Raw genomic sequence first — 22,738 nt, forward strand, 5'->3', positions numbered from 1 at the left:
CTCTTCACAGTGTCCGATAACACTCTTCACAGTGTCCGATAACACTCTTCACAGTGTCCGATAACACTCTTCACACTGTCCGATAACACTCTTCACACTGTCCGATAACACTCTTCACACTGTTCGGTAACACTCTTCACAATGTCCGATAACACTATTCACAATGTTCGGTAACACTCTTCACACTGTTCGGCAACACTCTTCACACTGTCCGATAACACTCTTCCCACTGTTCGTTAACACTCTTCACACTGTCAGATAACACTCTTCACACTGTCCGATAACTCTCTTCACACTGTCCGGTAACACTCTTCACACTGTCCGATAACTCTCTTCACACTGTCCGGTAACTCTCTTCACACTGTCCGATAAAACTCTTCACACTGTCCGGTAACACTCTTCACACTGGTCGGTAACACTCTTCACACTGTCCGATAACACTCTTCACACTGGTCGGTAACACTCTTCACAGTGTCCGATAACACTCTTCACAGTGTCCGATAACACTCTTCACAGTGTCCGATAACACTCTTCACACTGTCCGATAACACTCTTCACACTGTTCGGTAACACTCTTCACAATGTCCGATAACACTCTTCACAGTGTCCGATAACACTCTTCACACTGTCCGATCACACTCTTCACACTGTCCGATCACACTCTTCACACTGTCCGATCACACTCTTCACACTGTCCGATCACACTCTTCACACTGTCCGGGAACACTCTTCACACTGTCCGGGAACACTCTTCACACTGTCCGGGAACACTCTTCACACTGTCCGGGAACACTCTTCACACTGTCCGGGAACACTCTTCACAATGTCCGATAACACTCTTCACAATGTCCGATAACACTCTTCACACTGTCCGATCACACTCTTCACACTGTCCGATCACACTCTTCACACTGTCCGATCACACTCTTCACACTGTTCGGTAACACTCTTCACAGTGTCCGATAACACTCTTCACACTGTTGGGTAACACTCTTCACGCTGTTCGGGAACAATCTGCACACTGTCAGATAACACTCTTCACACTGTCCGATAACACTCTTCACACTGTCCGATAACACTCTTCACACTGTCCGATCACACTCTTCACACTGTCCGATTACACTCTTCACACTGTCCGATCACACTCTTCACACTGTCCGATCACACTCTTCACACTGTCCGATCACACTCTTCACACTGTCCGATCACACTCTTCACACTGTCCGATCACACTCTTCACACTGTTCGGGGACAATCTTCACACTGTCCGATCACACTCTTCACAATGTCCGATAACACTCTTCACACTGTCCGATAACACTCTTCACACTGCCCGATAACACTCTTCACACTGTCCGATAACAATCTTCACACAGTCCGATAACACACTTCACACTGTCCGATAACACACTTCACAGTGTCCGGTAACACTCTTCGCACTGTCCGGTAACACTCTTCGCACTGTTCGGTAACACTCTTCGCACTGTCCAATCACACTCTTCACACTGTTTAGTAACACTCTTCACAGTTTCCGATAACACTCTTCACACTGTTCGGGAACAATCTTCACACTGTCCGGTAACACTCTTCACACTGTCCGGTAACACTCTTCACAATGTCCGATAACACTCTTCACACTGTCCGATAACACTCTTCACACTGTCCGGTAACACTCTTCACACTGTCCGGTAACACTCTTCACACTGTTCGGTAACACTCTTCACACTGTCCGATAACACTCTTCACACTGTCCGATAACACTCTTCACACTGTTCGGGGACAATCTTCACACTGTCCGATAACACTCTTCACTCTGTCCGGTAACACTCTTCACACTGTCCGATAACACTCTTCACACTGTCCGATAACAATCTTCACACAGTCCGATAACACACTTCACACTGTCCGATAACACACTTCACAGTGTCCGGTAACACTCTTCGCACTGTCCGGTAACACTCTTCGCACTGTTCGGTAACACTCTTCGCACTGTCCAATCACACTCTTCACACTGTTTAGTAACACTCTTCACAGTTTCCGATAAGACCCTTCACATTGTTCGGGAACAATCTTCACACTGTCCGATAACACTCTTCACACTGTCCGGTAACACTCTTCACAATGTCCGATAACACTCTTCACACTGTCCGGTAACACTCTTCACACTGTCCGGTAACACTCTTCACACTGTCCGGTAACACTCTTCACACTGTCCGGTAACACTCTTCACACTGTCGGGTAACACACTTCACACTGTTCGGGAACACTCTTCACAGTGTCCGATAACACTCTTCTCAGTGTCCGATAACACTCTTCTCAGTGTCCGATAACACTCTTCAGACTGTTCGGTAACAATCATCACACTGTCCGATAACACTCTTCACACTGTCCGATAACACTCTTCACACTGTTCATTAACACTCTTCACAGTGTTCGGTAACACTCTTCACAGTGTCCGATAACACTCTTCACAGTGTCCGATAACACTCTTCACAGTGTCCGATAACACTCTTCACACTGTTCGGTAAGAATCTTCACACTGTCCGATAACACTCTTCACACTGTTCGGTAACACTCTTCACAATGTCCGATCACACTCTTCACACTGTCCGATCACACTCTTCACACTGTCCGATCACACTCTTCACACTGTCCGATCACACTCTTCACACTGTCCGATAACACTCTTCACACTGTCCGATAACACTCCTCACACTGTCCGATAACACTCTTCACACTGTCCGATAACACTCTTCACACTGTTCGGTAACAATCTTCACATTGTCCGATCACACTCTTCACACTGTCCGATAACACTCTTCACACTGTCCGATAACACTCTTCACACTGTCCGATAACACTCTTCACACTGTCCGATAACACTCTTCACACTGTTCGGTAACACTCTTCACACTGTTCGGTAACACTCTTCACACTGTTCGGTAACACTCTTCACACTGTTCGGCAACACTCTTCACACTGTCGGGTAACACTCTTCACACTGTCCGATAACACTCTTCACACTGTTCGGTAACACTCTTCACAGTGTCCGATAACGCTCTTCACACTGTTCGGTAACAATCTTCACACTGTTCGGTAACACTCTTCACACTGTTCGGCAACACTCTTCACACTGTCGGGTAACACTCTTCACACTGTCCGATAACACTCTTCACACTGTTCGGTAACGCTCTTCACAGTGTCCGATAACGCTCTTCACACTGTTCGGTAACAATCTTCACATTGTCCGATCACACTCTTCACAGTCTCCGGTAACACTCTTCACAGTGTCCGATAACACTCTTCAAAGTGTCCGATAACACTCTTCACACTGTTCGGTAAGAATCTTCACACTGTCCGATAACACTCTTCAGACTGTTCGGTAACACTCTTCACAGTGTCCGATAAAACTCTTCACACTGTTCGGTAACACTCTTCACACTGTCCGATAACAGTCTTCACACTGTCCGATAACAGTCTTCACACTGTTCGGCAACACTCTTCACACTGTCCGATAACACTCTTCACACTGTACGGTAACACTCTTCACACTGTCCGATAACACTCTTCACACTGTCCGATAACACTCTTCACACTGTCCGATAACACTCTTCACACTGTCCGATAACACTCTTCACACTGTCGGGTAACACTCTTCACACTGTCGGATAACACTCTTCACAATGTCCCATAACACTCTTCACACTGTCCGATAACACTCTTCACACTGTTCGGTAACACTCTTCACAGTGTCCGATAACACTCTTCACAGTGTCCGATAACACTCTTCACAGTGTCCGATAACACTCTTCACACTGTTCGGGAACACTCTTCACAGTGTCCGATAACACTCTTCACACTGTTGGGTAACACTCTTCACACTGTCCGATAACACTCTTCACACTGTTCGGGAACAATCTTCACACTGTCCGATAACGCTCTTCACACTGTCCGATAACACTCTTCACACTGTCCGATAACACTCTTCTCAGTGTCCGGTAACACTCTTCTCAGTGTCCGGTAACACTCTTCACACTGTTCGGTAAAAATCATCACACTGTCCGATAACACTCTTCACACTGTTCGGTAACACTCTTCACAGTGTCCGATAACACTCTTCACACTGTTGGGTAACACTCTTCACACTGTTCGGGAACAATCTTCACACTGTCCGATAACACTCTTCACACTGTTCGGTAACACTCTTCACAGTGTCCGATAACACTCTTCGCACTGTTGGGTAACACTCTTCACAGTGTCCGATAACACTCTTCTCAATGTCCGATAACACTCTTCACACTGTTCGGTAACAATCATCACACTGTCCGATAACACTCTTCACACTGTTCATTAACACTCTTCACAGTGTTCGGTAACACTCTTCACAGTGTCCGATAACACTCTTCACAGTGTCCGATAACACTCTTCACAGTGTCCGATAACACTCTTCACAGTGTCCGATAACACTCTTCACAGTGTCCGATAACACTCTTCACACTGTTCGGTAAGAATCTTCACACTGTCCGATAACACTCTTCACACTGTTCGGTAACACTCTTCACACTGTTCGGTAACACTCTTCACAATGTCCGATCACACTCTTCACACTGTCCGATCACACTCTTCACACTGTCCGATCACACTCTTCACACTGTCCGATCACACTCTTCACACTGTCCGATCACACTCTTCACACTGTCCGATAACACTCTTCACACTGTCCGATAACACTCTTCACACTGTCCGATAACACTGTTCACACTGTCCGATAACACTCTTCACACTGTTCGGTAACAATCTTCACATTGTCTGATAACACTCTTCACACTGTCCGATAACACTCTTCACACTGTCCGATAACACTCTTCACACTGTCCGATAACACTCTTCACACTGTTCGGTAACACTCTTCACACTGTTCGGCAACACTCTTCACACTGTCGGGTAACACTCTTCACACTGTCCGATAACACTCTTCACACTGTTCGGTAACACTCTTCACAGTGTCCGATAACGCTCTTCACACTGTTCGGTAACAATCTTCACATTGTCCGATCACACTCTTCACAGTCTCCGGTAACACTCTTCACAGTGTCCGATAACACTCTTCAAAGTGTCCGATAACACTCTTCACACTGTTCGGTAAGAATCTTCACACTGTCCGATAACACTCTTCACACTGTTCGGTAACACTCTTCACAGTGTCCGATAAAACTCTTCACACTGTTCGGTAACACTCTTCACACTGTCCGATAACAGTCTTCACACTGTCCGATAACAGTCTTCACACTGTTCGGCAACACTCTTCACACTGTCCGATAACACTCTTCACACTGTCCGATAACACTCTTCACACTGTCCGATAACACTCTTCACACTGTCCGATAACACTCTTCACGCTGTCGGGTAACACTCTTCACACTGTCGGATAACACTCTTCACACTGTCCCATAACACTCTTCACACTGTTCGGGAACAATCTTCACTCTGTCCGATAACACTCTTCACACTGTCCGATAACACTCTTCACACTGTCCGATAACACTCTGCACACTGTTCGGTAACACTCTTCACAGTGTCCGATAACACTCTTCACAGTGTCCGATAACACTCTTCACAGTGTCCGATAACACTCTTCACAGTGTCCGATAACACTCTTCACACTGTCCGATAACACTCTTCACACTGTTCGGGAACACTCTTCACAGTGTCCGATAACACTCTTCACACTGTTGGGTAACACTCTTCACACTGTCCGATAACACTCTTCACACTGTTCGGGAACAATCTTCACACTGTCCGATAACGCTCTTCACACTGTCCGATAACACTCTTCACACTGTCCGATAACACTCTTCTCAGTGTCCGGTAACACTCTTCTCAGTGTCCGGTAACACTCTTCTCAGTGTCCGGTAACACTCTTCTCAGTGTCCGGTAACACTCTTCACACTGTTCGGTAAAAATCATCACACTGTCCGATAACACTCTTCACACTGTTCGGTAACACTCTTCACAGTGTCCGATAACACTCTTCACACTGTTGGGTAACACTCTTCACACTGTTCGGGAACAATCTTCACACTGTCCGATAACACTCTTCACACTGTTCGGTAACACTCTTCACAGTGTCCGATAACACTCTTCACACTGTTGGGTAACACTCTTCACAGTGTCCGATAACACTCTTCTCAATGTCCGATAACACTCTTCACACTGTTCGGTAACAATCATCACACTGTCCGATAACACTCTTCACAATGTTCGGTAACACTCTTCACACTGTTCGGCAACACTCTTCACACTGTCCGGTAACACTCTTCCCACTGTTCGGTAACTCTCTTCACACTGTCAGATAACACTCTTCACACTGTCAGATAACACTCTTCACACTGTCCGATAACTCTCTTCACACTGTCCGGTAACACACTTCACACTGTCCGATAACTCTCTTCACACTGTCCGGTAACCCTCTTCACACTGTCCGATCACAGTCTTCACCCTGTTAAGTAACACTCTTCACACTGTCCGATCACACTCTTCAAACTGTTTAGTAACACTCTTCACAGATTCCGATAACACTCTTCACAGTGTCCGATAACACTCTTCACACTGTTCGGGAACAATCTTCACACTGTCCGGTAACACTCTTCACACTGTCCGTTAACACTCTTCACAGTGTCCGATAACACTCTTCACAGTGTCCGATAACACTCTTCACAGTGTCCGATAACACTCTTCACATTGTTCGGTAGGAATCTTCACACTGTCCGATAACACTCTTCACACTGTTCAGTAACACTGTTCACACTGTTCAGTAACACTGTTCACAGTGTCCGATAACACTCATCACACTGTTCGGTAACCCTCTTCACAATGTCCGATAACACTCTTCACAGTGTCCGGTAACACTCTTCACAGTGTCCGATAACACTCTTCACAGTGTCCGATAACACTCTTCACACTGTTCAGTAACACTCTTCACACTGTCCGATAACACTCTTCACACTGTTCAGTAACACTGTTCACACTGTTCAGTAACACTGTTCACAGTGTCCGATAACACTCATCACACTGTTCGGTAACCCTCTTCACAATGTCCGATAACACTCTTCACAGTGTCCGGTAACACTCTTCACAGTGTCCGATAACACTCTTCACAGTGTCCGATAACACTCTTCACACTGTTCAGTAACACTCTTCACAGTGTCCGATAACACTCTTCACACTGTTGGGTAACACTCTTCACACTGTGCGATAACACTCTACACACTGTTCGGGAACAATCTTCACACTGTCCGATAACACTCTTCACACTGTCCGATAACACTCTTCACACTGTCCGATAACACTCTTCACACTGTCCGATAACACTCTTCACACTGTCCGGGAACACTCTTCACACTGTCCGGGAACACTCTTCACAGTGTCCGATAACACTCTTCACAGTGTCTGATAACACTCTTCACAGTGTCCGATAACACTCTTCTCAGTGTCCGATAACACTCTTCTCAGTGTCCGATAACACTCTTCACACTGTTCGGTAACAATAATCACACTGTCCGATAACACTCTTCACACTGTCCGATAACACTCTTCCCACTGTACGGTAACACTCTTCACGCTGTCAGATAACAATCTTCACACTGTCAGATAACACTCTTCACACTGTCAGATAACACTCTTCACACTGTCAGATAACACTCTTCACACTGTCAGATAACACTCTTCACACTGTCAGATAACTCTCTTCACACTGTCCGATAACTCTCTTCACACTGTCCGGTAACACTCTTCACACTGTCCAATAACTCTCTTCACACTGTCCGGTAACTCTCTTCACACTGTCCGATAACACTCTTCACACTGGTCGGTAACACTCTTCACAGTGTCCGATAACACTCTTCACACTGTTCGGTAACACTCTTCACACTGTCCGGGAACACTCTTCACAGTGTCCGATAACACTCTTCACAGTGTCCGATAACTCTCTTCACACTGTCCGGTAACACTCTTCACACTGTCCAATAACTCTCTTCACACTGTCCGGTAACTCTCTTCACACTGTCCGATAACACTCTTCACACTGGTCGGTAACACTCTTCACAGTGTCCGATAACACTCTTCACACTGTTCGGTAACACTCTTCACACTGTCCGGGAACACTCTTCACAGTGTCCGATAACACTCTTCACAGTTTCCGATAACACTCTTCTCAGTGTCCGATAACACTCTTCACACTGTTCGGTAACAATAATCACACTGTCCGATAACACTCTTCACAATGTTCGGCAACACTCTTCACACTGTCCGATAACACTCTTCCCACTGTCCGGGAACACTCTTCACAGTGTCCGGGAACACTCTTCACAGTGTCCGGGAACACTCTTCACAGTGTCCGGGAACACTCTTCACAGTGTCCGGGAACACTCTTCACAGTGTCCGGGAACACTCTTCACAGTGTCCGGGAGCACTCTTCACAGTGTCCGGGAACACTCTTCACAGTGTCCGGGAACACTCTTCACAGTGTCCGGGAACACTCTTCACAGTGTCCGGGAACACTCTTCACAGTGTCCGATAACACTCTTCTCAGTGTCCGATAACACTCTTCACACTATTCGGTAACAATCATCACACTGTCCGATAACACTATTCACAATGTTCGGTAACACTCTTCACACTGTTCGGCAACACTCTTCACACTGTCCGATAACACTCTTCCCACTGTTCGGTAACACTCTTCACACTGTCAGATAACACTCTTCACACTGTCCGATAACTCTCTTCACACTGTCCGGTAACACTCTTCACACTGTCCGATAACTCTCATCACAATGTCCGGTAACTCTCTTCACACTGTCCGATAACACTCTTCACACTGGTCGGTAACACTCTTCACAGTGTCCGCTAACACTCTTCACAGTGTCCGATAACACTCTTCACAGTGTCCGATAACACTCTTCACAGTGTCCGATAACACTCTTCTCAGTGTCCGATAACACTCTTCTCAGTGTCCGATAACACTCTTCACACTGTTCGGTAACAATAATCACACTGTCCGATAACACTCTTCACACTGTCCGATAACACTCTTCCCACTGTTCGGTAACACTCTTCACGCTGTCAGATAACAATCTTCACACTGTCAGATAACACTCTTCACACTGTCAGATAACACTCTTCACACTGTCAGATAACACTCTTCACACTGTCAGATAACACTCTTCACACTGTCAGATAACACTCTTCACACTGTCAGATAACTCTCTTCACACTGTCCGATAACACTCTTCACACTGTCCGGTAACACTCTTCACACTGTCCAATAACTCTCTTCACACTGTCCGGTAACTCTCTTCACACTGTCCGATAACACTCTTCACACTGGTCGGTAACACTCTTCACAGTGTCCGATAACACTCTTCACACTGTTCGGTAACACTCTTCACACTGTCCGGGAACACTCTTCACAGTGTCCGATAACACTCTTCACACTGGTCGGTAACACTCTTCTCAGTGTCCGATAACACTCTTCACACTGTTCGGTAACAATAATCACACTGTCCGATAACACTCTTCACAATGTTCGGCAACACTCTTCACACTGTCCGATAACACTCTTCCCACTGTCCGGGAACACTCTTCACAGTGTCCGGGAACACTCTTCACAGTGTCCGGGAACACTCTTCACAGTGTCCGGGAACACTCTTCACAGTGTCCGGGAGCACTCTTCACAGTGTCCGGGAACACTCTTCACAGTGTCCGGGAACACTCTTCACAGTGTCCGGGAACACTCTTCACAGTGTCCGATAACACTCTTCTCAGTGTCCGATAACACTCTTCACACTATTCGGTAACAATCATCACACTGTCCGATAACACTATTCACAATGTTCGGTAACACTCTTCACACTGTTCGGCAACACTCTTCACACTGTCCGATAACACTCTTCCCACTGTTCGGTAACACTCTTCACACTGTCAGATAACACTCTTCACACTGTCCGATAACTCTCTTCACACTGTCCGGTAACACTCTTCACACTGTCCGATAACTCTCATCACAATGTCCGGTAACTCTCTTCACACTGTCCGATAACACTCTTCACACTGGTCGGTAACACTCTTCACACTGTCCGATAACACTCTTCACACTGGTCGGTAACACTCTTCACAGTGTCCGATAACACTCTTCACACTGTTCGGTAACACTCTTCACAGTGTCCGATAACACTCTTCACACTGTCCGATAACACTCTTCACACTGTCCGATCACACTCTTCACACTGTCCGATCACACTCTTCACACTGTCCGATCACACTCTTCACACTGTCCGATAACACTCTTCACACTGTCCGATAACTCTCTTCACACTGTCCGGTAACTCTCTTCACACTGTCCGATAACACTCTTCACACTGTCCGGTAACACTCTTCACACTGGTCGGTAACACTCTTCACACTGTCCGATAACACTCTTCACACTGGTCGGTAACACTCTTCACAGTGTCCGATAACACTCTTCACAGTGTCCGATAACACTCTTCACAGTGTCCGATAACACTCTTCACAGTGTCCGATAACACTCTTCACAGTGTCCGATAACACTCTTCACAGTGTCCGATAACACTCTTCACAGTGTCCGATAACACTCTTCACACTATCCGGTAACACTCTTCACAATGTCCGGTAACACTCTTCACAATGTCCGATAACACTCTTCACAGTGTCCGATAACACTCTTCACACTGTCCGATCACACTCTTCACACTGTCCGATCACACTCTTCACACTGTCCGATCACACTCTTCACACTGTCCGATCACACTCTTCACACTGTCCGGGAACACTCTTCACACTGTCCGGGAACACTCTTCACACTGTCCGGGAACACTCTTCACACTGTTCGGTAACACTCTTCACAATGTCCGATAACACTCTTCACAATGTCCGATAACACTCTTCACACTGTCCGATCACACTCTTCACACTGTCCGATCACACTCTTCACACTGTTCGGTAACACTCTTCACAGTGTCCGATAACACTCTTCACACTGTTGGGTAACACTCTTCACACTGTTCGGGAACAATCTGCACACTGTCAGATAACACTCTTCACACTGTCCGATAACACTCTTCACACTGTCCGATAACACTCTTCACACTGTCCGATAACACTCTTCACACTGTCCGATCACACTCTTCACACTGTCCGATCACACTCTTCACACTGTCCGATCACACTCTTCACACTGTCCGATCACACTCTTCACACTGTTCGGGGACAATCTTCACACTGTCCGATCACACTCTTCACAATGTCCGATAACACTCTTCACACTGTCCGATAACACTCTTCACACTGCCCGATAACACTCTTCACACTGTCCGATAACAATCTTCACACAGTCCGATAACACACTTCACACTGTCCGATAACACACTTCACAGTGTCCGATAACACACTTCACAGTGTCCGGTAACACTCTTCGCACTGTCCGGTAACACTCTTCGCACTGTTCGGTAACACTCTTCACAATGTCCGATAACACTCTTCACACTGTCCGATCACACTCTTCACACTGTCCGATCACACTCTTCACACTGTCCGATCACACTCTTCACACTGTCCGATCACACTCTTCACACTGTCCGATCACACTCTTCACAGTGTCCGATAACACTCTTCTCAGTGTCCGATAACACTCTTCTCAGTGTCCGATAACACTCTTCTCAGTGTCCGATAACACTCTTCAGACTGTTCGGTAACAATCATCACACTGTCCGATAACACTCTTCACACTGTCCGATAACACTCTTCACACTGTTCATTAACACTCTTCACAGTGTCCGGTAACACTCTTCACAGTGTCCGATAACACTCTTCACAGTGTCCGATAACACTCTTCACAGTGTCCGATAACACTCTTCACAGTGTCCGATAACACTCTTCACACTGTTCGGTAAGAATCTTCACACTGTCCGATAACACTCTTCACACTGTTCGGTAACACTCTTCACAATGTCCGATCACACTCTTCACACTGTCCGATCACACTCTTCACACTGTCCGATCACACTCTTCACACTGTCCGATCACACTCTTCACACTGTCCGATCACACTCTTCACACTGTCCGATCACACTCTTCACACTGTGCGATAACACTCTACACACTGTTCGGGAACAATCTTCACACTGTCCGATAACACTCTTCACACTGTCCGATAACACTCTTCACACTGTCCGATAACACTCTTCACACTGTCCGATAACACTCTTCACACTGTCCGGGAACACTCTTCACACTGTCCGGGAACACTCTTCACAGTGTCCGATAACACTCTTCACAGTGTCTGATAACACTCTTCACAGTGTCCGATAACACTCTTCTCAGTGTCCGATAACACTCTTCTCAGTGTCCGATAACACTCTTCACACTGTTCGGTAACAATAATCACACTGTCCGATAACACTCTTCACACTGTCCGATAACACTCTTCCCACTGTACGGTAACACTCTTCACGCTGTCAGATAACAATCTTCACACTGTCAGATAACACTCTTCACACTGTCAGATAACACTCTTCACACTGTCAGATAACACTCTTCACACTGTCAGATAACACTCTTCACACTGTCAGATAACTCTCTTCACACTGTCCGATAACTCTCTTCACACTGTCCGGTAACACTCTTCACACTGTCCAATAACTCTCTTCACACTGTCCGGTAACTCTCTTCACACTGTCCGATAACACTCTTCACACTGGTCGGTAACACTCTTCACAGTGTCCGATAACACTCTTCACACTGTTCGGTAACACTCTTCACACTGTCCGGGAACACTCTTCACAGTGTCCGATAACACTCTTCACAGTGTCCGATAACTCTCTTCACACTGTCCGGTAACACTCTTCACACTGTCCAATAACTCTCTTCACACTGTCCGGTAACTCTCTTCACACTGTCCGATAACACTCTTCACACTGGTCGGTAACACTCTTCACAGTGTCCGATAACACTCTTCACACTGTTCGGTAACACTCTTCACACTGTCCGGGAACACTCTTCACAGTGTCCGATAACACTCTTCACAGTTTCCGATAACACTCTTCTCAGTGTCCGATAACACTCTTCACACTGTTCGGTAACAATAATCACACTGTCCGATAACACTCTTCACAATGTTCGGCAACACTCTTCACACTGTCCGATAACACTCTTCCCACTGTCCGGGAACACTCTTCACAGTGTCCGGGAACACTCTTCACAGTGTCCGGGAACACTCTTCACAGTGTCCGGGAACACTCTTCACAGTGTCCGGGAACACTCTTCACAGTGTCCGGGAACACTCTTCACAGTGTCCGGGAACACTCTTCACAGTGTCCGGGAGCACTCTTCACAGTGTCCGGGAACACTCTTCACAGTGTCCGGGAACACTCTTCACAGTGTCCGGGAACACTCTTCACAGTGTCCGGGAACACTCTTCACAGTGTCCGATAACACTCTTCTCAGTGTCCGATAACACTCTTCACACTATTCGGTAACAATCATCACACTGTCCGATAACACTATTCACAATGTTCGGTAACACTCTTCACACTGTTCGGCAACACTCTTCACACTGTCCGATAACACTCTTCCCACTGTTCGGTAACACTCTTCACACTGTCAGATAACACTCTTCACACTGTCCGATAACTCTCTTCACACTGTCCGGTAACACTCTTCACACTGTCCGATAACTCTCATCACAATGTCCGGTAACTCTCTTCACACTGTCCGATAACACTCTTCACACTGGTCGGTAACACTCTTCACAGTGTCCGATAACACTCTTCACAGTGTCCGATAACACTCTTCACAGTGTCCGATAACACTCTTCTCAGTGTCCGATAACACTCTTCTCAGTGTCCGATAACACTCTTCACACTGTTCGGTAACAATAATCACACTGTCCGATAACACTCTTCACACTGTCCGATAACACTCTTCCCACTGTTCGGTAACACTCTTCACGCTGTCAGATAACAATCTTCACACTGTCAGATAACACTCTTCACACTGTCAGATAACACTCTTCACACTGTCAGATAACACTCTTCACACTGTCAGATAACACTCTTCACACTGTCAGATAACACTCTTCACACTGTCAGATAACTCTCTTCACACTGTCCGATAACACTCTTCACACTGTCCGGTAACACTCTTCACACTGTCCAATAACTCTCTTCACACTGTCCGGTAACTCTCTTCACACTGTCCGATAACACTCTTCACACTGGTCGGTAACACTCTTCACAGTGTCCGATAACACTCTTCACACTGTTCGGTAACACTCTTCACACTGTCCGGGAACACTCTTCACAGTGTCCGATAACACTCTTCACACTGGTCGGTAACACTCTTCTCAGTGTCCGATAACACTCTTCACACTGTTCGGTAACAATAATCACACTGTCCGATAACACTCTTCACAATGTTCGGCAACACTCTTCACACTGTCCGATAACACTCTTCCCACTGTCCGGGAACACTCTTCACAGTGTCCGGGAACACTCTTCACAGTGTCCGGGAACACTCTTCACAGTGTCCGGGAACACTCTTCACAGTGTCCGGGAGCACTCTTCACAGTGTCCGGGAACACTCTTCACAGTGTCCGGGAACACTCTTCACAGTGTCCGGGAACACTCTTCACAGTGTCCGATAACACTCTTCTCAGTGTCCGATAACACTCTTCTCAGTGTCCGATAACACTCTTCACACTATTCGGTAACAATCATCACACTGTCCGATAACACTATTCACAATGTTCGGTAACACTCTTCACACTGTTCGGCAACACTCTTCACACTGTCCGATAACACTCTTCCCACTGTTCGGTAACACTCTTCACACTGTCAGATAACACTCTTCACACTGTCCGATAACTCTCTTCACACTGTCCGGTAACACTCTTCACACTGTCCGATAACTCTCATCACAATGTCCGGTAACTCTCTTCACACTGTCCGATAACACTCTTCACACTGGTCGGTAACACTCTTCACACTGTCCGATAACACTCTTCACACTGGTCGGTAACACTCTTCACAGTGTCCGATAACACTCTTCACACTGTTCGGTAACACTCTTCACAGTGTCCGATAACACTCTTCACACTGTCCGATAACACTCTTCACACTGTCCGATCACACTCTTCACACTGTCCGATCACACTCTTCACACTGTCCGATAACACTCTTCACACTGTCCGATAACTCTCTTCACACTGTCCGGTAACTCTCTTCACACTGTCCGATAACACTCTTCACACTGTCCGGTAACACTCTTCACACTGGTCGGTAACACTCTTCACACTGTCCGATAACACTCTTCACACTGGTCGGTAACACTCTTCACAGTGTCCGATAACACTCTTCACAGTGTCCGATAACACTCTTCACAGTGTCCGATAACACTCTTCACAGTGTCCGATAACACTCTTCACAGTGTCCGATAACACTCTTCACAGTGTCCGATAACACTCTTCACAGTGTCCGATAACACTCTTCACACTATCCGGTAACACTCTTCACAATGTCCGGTAACACTCTTCACAATGTCCGATAACACTCTTCACAGTGTCCGATAACACTCTTCACACTGTCCGATCACACTCTTCACACTGTCCGATCACACTCTTCACACTGTCCGATCACACTCTTCACACTGTCCGATCACACTCTTCACACTGTCCGGGAACACTCTTCACACTGTCCGGGAACACTCTTCACACTGTCCGGGAACACTCTTCACACTGTTCGGTAACACTCTTCACAATGTCCGATAACACTCTTCACAATGTCCGATAACACTCTTCACACTGTCCGATCACACTCTTCACACTGTCCGATCACACTCTTCACACTGTTCGGTAACACTCTTCACAGTGTCCGATAACACTCTTCACACTGTTGGGTAACACTCTTCACACTGTTCGGGAACAATCTGCACACTGTCAGATAACACTCTTCACACTGTCCGATAACACTCTTCACACTGTCCGATAACACTCTTCACACTGTCCGATAACACTCTTCACACTGTCCGATCACACTCTTCACACTGTCCGATCACACTCTTCACACTGTCCGATCACACTCTTCACACTGTCCGATCACACTCTTCACACTGTTCGGGGACAATCTTCACACTGTCCGATCACACTCTTCACAATGTCCGATAACACTCTTCACACTGTCCGATAACACTCTTCACACTGCCCGATAACACTCTTCACACTGTCCGATAACAATCTTCACACAGTCCGATAACACACTTCACACTGTCCGATAACACACTTCACAGTGTCCGATAACACACTTCACAGTGTCCGGTAACACTCTTCGCACTGTCCGGTAACACTCTTCGCACTGTTCGGTAACACTCTTCACAATGTCCGATAACACTCTTCACACTGTCCGATCACACTCTTCACACTGTCCGATCACACTCTTCACACTGTCCGATCACACTCTTCACACTGTCCGATCACACTCTTCACACTGTCCGATCACACTCTTCACACTGTCCGATCACACTCTTCACAGTGTCCGATAACACTCTTCTCAGTGTCCGATAACACTCTTCTCAGTGTCCGATAACACTCTTCTCAGTGTCCGATAACACTCTTCAGACTGTTCGGTAACAATCATCACACTGTCCGATAACACTCTTCACACTGTCCGATAACACTCTTCACACTGTTCATTAACACTCTTCACAGTGTCCGGTAACACTCTTCACAGTGTCCGATAACACTCTTCACAGTGTCCGATAACACTCTTCACAGTGTCCGATAACACTCTTCACAGTGTCCGATAACACTCTTCACAGTGTCCGATAACACTCTTCACACTGTTCGGTAAGAATCTTCACACTGTCCGATAACACTCTTCACACTGTTCGGTAACACTCTTCACAATGTCCGATCACACTCTTCACACTGTCCGATCACACTCTTCACACTGTCCGATCACACTCTTCACACTGTCCGATCACACTCTTCACACTGTCCGATCACACTCTTCACACTGTCCGATCACACTCTTCACACTGTCCGATAACACTCTTCACACTGTCCGATAACACTCTTCACACTGTTCGGTAACAATCTTCACATTGTCCGATCACACTCTTCACACTGTCCGATAACACTCTTCACACTGTCCGATAACACTCTTCACACTGTTCGGTAACACTCTTCACAGTGTCCGATAACGCTCTTCACACTGTTCGGTAACAATCTTCACATTGTCCGATCACACTCTTCACAGTCTCCGGTAACACTCTTCACAGTGTCCGATAACACTCTTCAAAGTGTCCGATAACACTCTTCACACTGTTCGGTAAGAATCTTCACACTGTCCGATAACACTCTTCACACTGTTCGGTAACACTCTTCACACTGTCCGATCACACTCTTCACACTGTCCGATCACACTCTTCACACTGTCCGATAACACTCTTCACACTGTTCGGTAACACTCTTCACACTGTCCGATAACACTCTTCACACTGTCCGATAACAGTCTTCACACTGTCCGATAACAGTCTTCACACTGTTCGGCAACACTCTTCACACTGTCCGATAACACTCTTCACACTGTACGGTAACACTCTTCACACTGTCCGATAACACTCTTCACACTGTCCGATAACACTCTTCACACTGTCCGATAACACTCTTCACACTGTCCGATAACACTCTTCACACTGTCGGGTAACACTCTTCACACTGTCGGATAACACTCTTCACACTGTCCCATAACACTCTTCACACTGTTCGGGAACAATCTTCACTCTGTCCGATAACACTCTTCACACTGTCCGATAACACTCTTCACACTGTCCGATAACACTCTTCACACTGTTCGGTAACACTCTTCACACTGTCCGATAACACTCTTCACAGTGTCCGATAACACTCTTCACACTGTCCGATAACACTCTTCACACTGTTCGGGAACACTCTTCACAGTGTCCGATAACACTCTTCACACTGTTGGGTAACACTCTTCACACTGTCCGATAACACTCTTCACACTGTTCGGGAACAATCTTCACACTGTCCGATAACGCTCTTCACACTGTCCGATAACACTCTTCACACTGTCCGATAACACTCTTCACACTGTCCGATAACACTCTTCTCAGTGTCCGGTAACACTCTTCTCAGTGTCCGGTAACACTCTTCTCAGTGTCCGGTAACACTCTTCTCAGTGTCCGGTAACACTCTTCTCAGTGTCCGGTAACACTCTTCACACTGTTGGGTAACACTCTTCACACTGTTCGATAACACTCTTCACACTGTTCGGTAACACTCTTCACAGTGTCCGATAACACTCTTCACAGTGTCCGATAACACTCTTCACACTGTCCGTTAACACTCTTCACAGTGTCCGATAACACTCTTCACAGTGTCCGATAACACTCTTCACAGTGTCCGATAACACTCTTCACATTGTTCGGTAAGAATCTTCACACTGTCCGATAACACTCTTCACACTGTTCAGTAACACTGTTCACACTGTTCAGTAACACTGTTCACAGTGTCCGATAACACTCATCACACTGTTCGGTAACCCTCTTCACAATGTCCGATAACACTCTTCACAGTGTCCGGTAACACTCTTCACAGTGTCCGATAACACTCTTCACAGTGTCCGATAACACTCTTCACACTGTTCGGTAACACTCTTCACAGTGTCCGATAACACTCTTCACACTGTTGGGTAACACTCTTCACACTGTGCGATAACACTCTACACACTGTTCGGGAACAATCTTCACACTGTCCGATAACACTCTTCACACTGTCAGATAACAATCTTCACACTGTCAGATAACACTCTTCACACTGTCAGATAACACTCTTCACACTGTCAGATAACACCCTTCACACTGTCAGATAACACTCTTCACACTGTCAGATAACACTCTTCACACTGTCAGATAACACTCTTCACACTGTCAGATAACTCTCTTCACACTGTCCGATAACTCTCTTCACACTGTCCGGTAACACTCTTCACACTGTCCAATAACTCTCTTCACACTGTCCGGTAACTCTCTTCACACTGTCCGATAACACTCTTCACACTGGTCGGTAACACTCTTCACAGTGTCCGATAACACTCTTCACACTGTTCGGTAACACTCTTCACACTGTCCGGGAACACTCTTCACAGTGTCCGATAACACTCTTCACAGTGTCCGATAACACTCTTCACAGTGTCCGATAACTCTCTTCACACTGTCCGGTAACACTCTTCACACTGTCCAATAACTCTCTTCACACTGTCCGGTAACTCTCTTCACACTGTCCGATAACACTCTTCACACTGGTCGGTAACACTCTTCACAGTGTCCGATAACACTCTTCACACTGTTCGGTAACACTCTTCACACTGTCCGGGAACACTCTTCACAGTGTCCGATAACACTCTTCACAGTGTCCGATAACACTCTTCACAGTTTCCGATAACACTCTTCTCAGTGTCCGATAACACTCTTCACACTGTTCGGTAACAATAATCACACTGTCCGATAACACTCTTCACAATGTTCGGTAACACTCTTCACAATGTTCGGTAACACTCTTCACACTGTTCGGCAACACTCTTCACACTGTCCGATAACACTCTTCCCACTGTCCGGGAACACTCTTCACAGTGTCCGGGAACACTCTTCACAGTGTCCGGGAACACTCTTCACAGTGTCCGGGAGCACTCTTCACAGTGTCCGGGAGCACTCTTCACAGTGTCCGGGAGCACTCTTCACAGTGTCCGGGAACACTCTTCACAGTGTCCGGGAACACTCTTCACAGTGTCCGGGAACACTCTTCACAGTGTCCGGGAACACTCTTCACAGTGTCCGATAACACTCTTCTCAGTGTCCGATAACACTCTTCACACTATTCGGTAACAATCATCACACTGTCCGATAACACTATTCACAATGTTCGGTAACACTCTTCACACTGTTTGGCAACACTCTTCACACTGTCCGATAACTCTCTTCACACTGTCCGGTAACACTCTTCACACTGTCCGATAACTCTCATCACAATGTCCGGTAACTCTCTTCACACTGTCCGATAACACTCTTCACACTGGTCGGTAACACTCTTCACACTGTCCGATAACACTCTTCACACTGGTCGGTAACACTCTTCACAGTGTCCGATAACACTCTTCACACTGTTCGGTAACACTCTTCACAGTGTCCGATAACACTCTTCACAGTGTCCGATAACACTCTTCACAGTGTCCGATAACACTCTTCTCAATGTCCGATAACACTCTTCACACTGTTCGGTAACTATCATCACACTGTCCGATAACACTCTTCACAATGTTCGGTAACACTCTTCACACTGTTCGGCAACACTCTTCACACTGTCCGGTAACACTCTTCCCACTGTTCGGTAACTCTCTTCACACTGTCAGATAACACTCTTCACACTGTCAGATAACACTCTTCACACTGTCCGATAACTCTCTTCACACTGTCCGGTAACACACTTCACACTGTCCGATAACTCTCTTCACACTGTCCGGTAACCCTCTTCACACTGTTTAGTAACACTCTTCACAGATTCCGATAACACTCTTCACAGTGTCCGATAATACTCTTCACACTGTTCGGGAACAATCTTCACACTGTCCGGTAACACTCTTCACACTGTCCGTTAATACTCTTCACAGTGTCCGATAACACTCTTCACAGTGTCCGATAACACTCTTCACAGTGTCCGATAACACTCTTCACATTGTTCGGTAAGAATCTTCACACTGTCCGATAACACTCTTCACACTGTTCAGTAACACTGTTCACACTGTTCAGTAACACTGTTCACAGTGTCCGATAACACTCATCACACTTTTCGGTAACCCTCTTCACAATGTCCGATAACACTCTTCACAGTGTCCGGTAACACTCTTCACAGTGTCCGATAACACTCTTCACAGTGTCCGATAACACTCTTCACACTGTTCGGTAACACTCTTCACAGTGTCCGATAACACTCTTCACACTGTTGGGTAACACTCTTCACACTGTGCGATAACACTCTACACACTGTTCGGGAACAATCTTCACACTGTCCGATAACACTCTTCACACTGTCAGATAACAATCTTCACACTGTCAGATAACACTCTTCACACTGTCAGATAACACTCTTCACACTGTCAGATAACACTCTTCACACTGTCAGATAACACTCTTCACACTGTCAGATAACACTCTTCACACTGTCAGATAACACTCTTCACACTGTCAGATAACTCTCTTCACACTGTCAGATAACTCTCTTCACACTGTCCGATAACTCTCTTCACACTGTCCGGTAACACTCTTCACACTGTCCAATAACTCTCTTCACACTGTCCGGTAACTCTCTTCACACTGTCCGATAACACTCTTCACACTGTCCGGGAACACTCTTCACACTGTCCGATAACACTCTTCACACTGGTCGGTAACACTCTTCACAGTGTCCGATAACACTCTTCACAGTGTCCGATAACTCTCTTCACACTGTCCGGTAACACTCTTCACACTGTCCAATAACTCTCTTCACACTGTCCGGTAACTCTCTTCACACTGTCCGATAACACTCTTCACACTGTTCGGTAACACTCTTCACACTGTCCGGGAACACTCTTCACAGTGTCCGATAACACTCTTCACAGTTTCCGATAACACTCTTCTCAGTGTCCGATAACACTCTTCACACTGTTCGGTAACAATAATCACACTGTCCGATAACACTCTTCACAATGTCCGGTAACACTCTTCACACTGTTCGGCAACACTCTTCACACTGTCCGATAACACTCTTCCCACTGTCCGGGAACACTCTTCACAGTGTCCGGGAACACTCTTCACAGTGTCCGGGAACACTCTTCACAGTGTCCGGGAACACTCTTCACAGTGTCCGGGAACACTCTTCACAGTGTCCGGGAGCACTCTTCACAGTGTCCGGGAACACTCTTCACAGTGTCCGGGAACACTCTTCACAGTGTCCGGGAACACTCTTCACAGTGTCCGATAACACTCTTCTCAGTGTCCGATAACACTCTTCACACTATTCGGTAACAATCATCACACTGTCCGATAACACTATTCACAATGTTCGGTAACACTCTTCACACTGTTCGGCAACACTCTTCACACTGTCCGATAACTCTCTTCACACTGTCCGGTAACACTCTTCACACTGTCCGATAACTCTCATCACAATGTCCGGTAACACTCTTCACACTGTCCGATAACACTCTTCACAGTGTCCGATAACACTCTTCACACTGTCCGGTAACACTCTTCACACTGTCCGATAACTCTCATCACAATGTCCGGTAACACTCTTCACACTGTCCGATAACGCTCTTCACACTGTCCGATAACGCTCTTCACACTGGTCGGTAACGCTCTTCACAGTGTCCGATAACACTCTTCACACTGTTCGGTAACACTCTTCACAGTGTCCGATAACACTCTTCACAGTGTCCGATAACACTCTTCACAGTGTCCGATAACACTCTTCACACTGTCCGATCACACTCTTCACACTGTCCGATCACACTCTTCACACTGTCCGATCACACTCTTCACACTGTCCGATCACACTCTTCACACTGTCCGATCACACTCTTCACACTGTCCGATCACACTCTTCACACTG

The sequence above is a fragment of the Heterodontus francisci genome, chromosome 37, assembly GCF_036365525.1.
Source record: "Heterodontus francisci isolate sHetFra1 chromosome 37, sHetFra1.hap1, whole genome shotgun sequence".
NCBI classification, from domain to species: Eukaryota; Metazoa; Chordata; class Chondrichthyes; order Heterodontiformes; family Heterodontidae; genus Heterodontus; species Heterodontus francisci.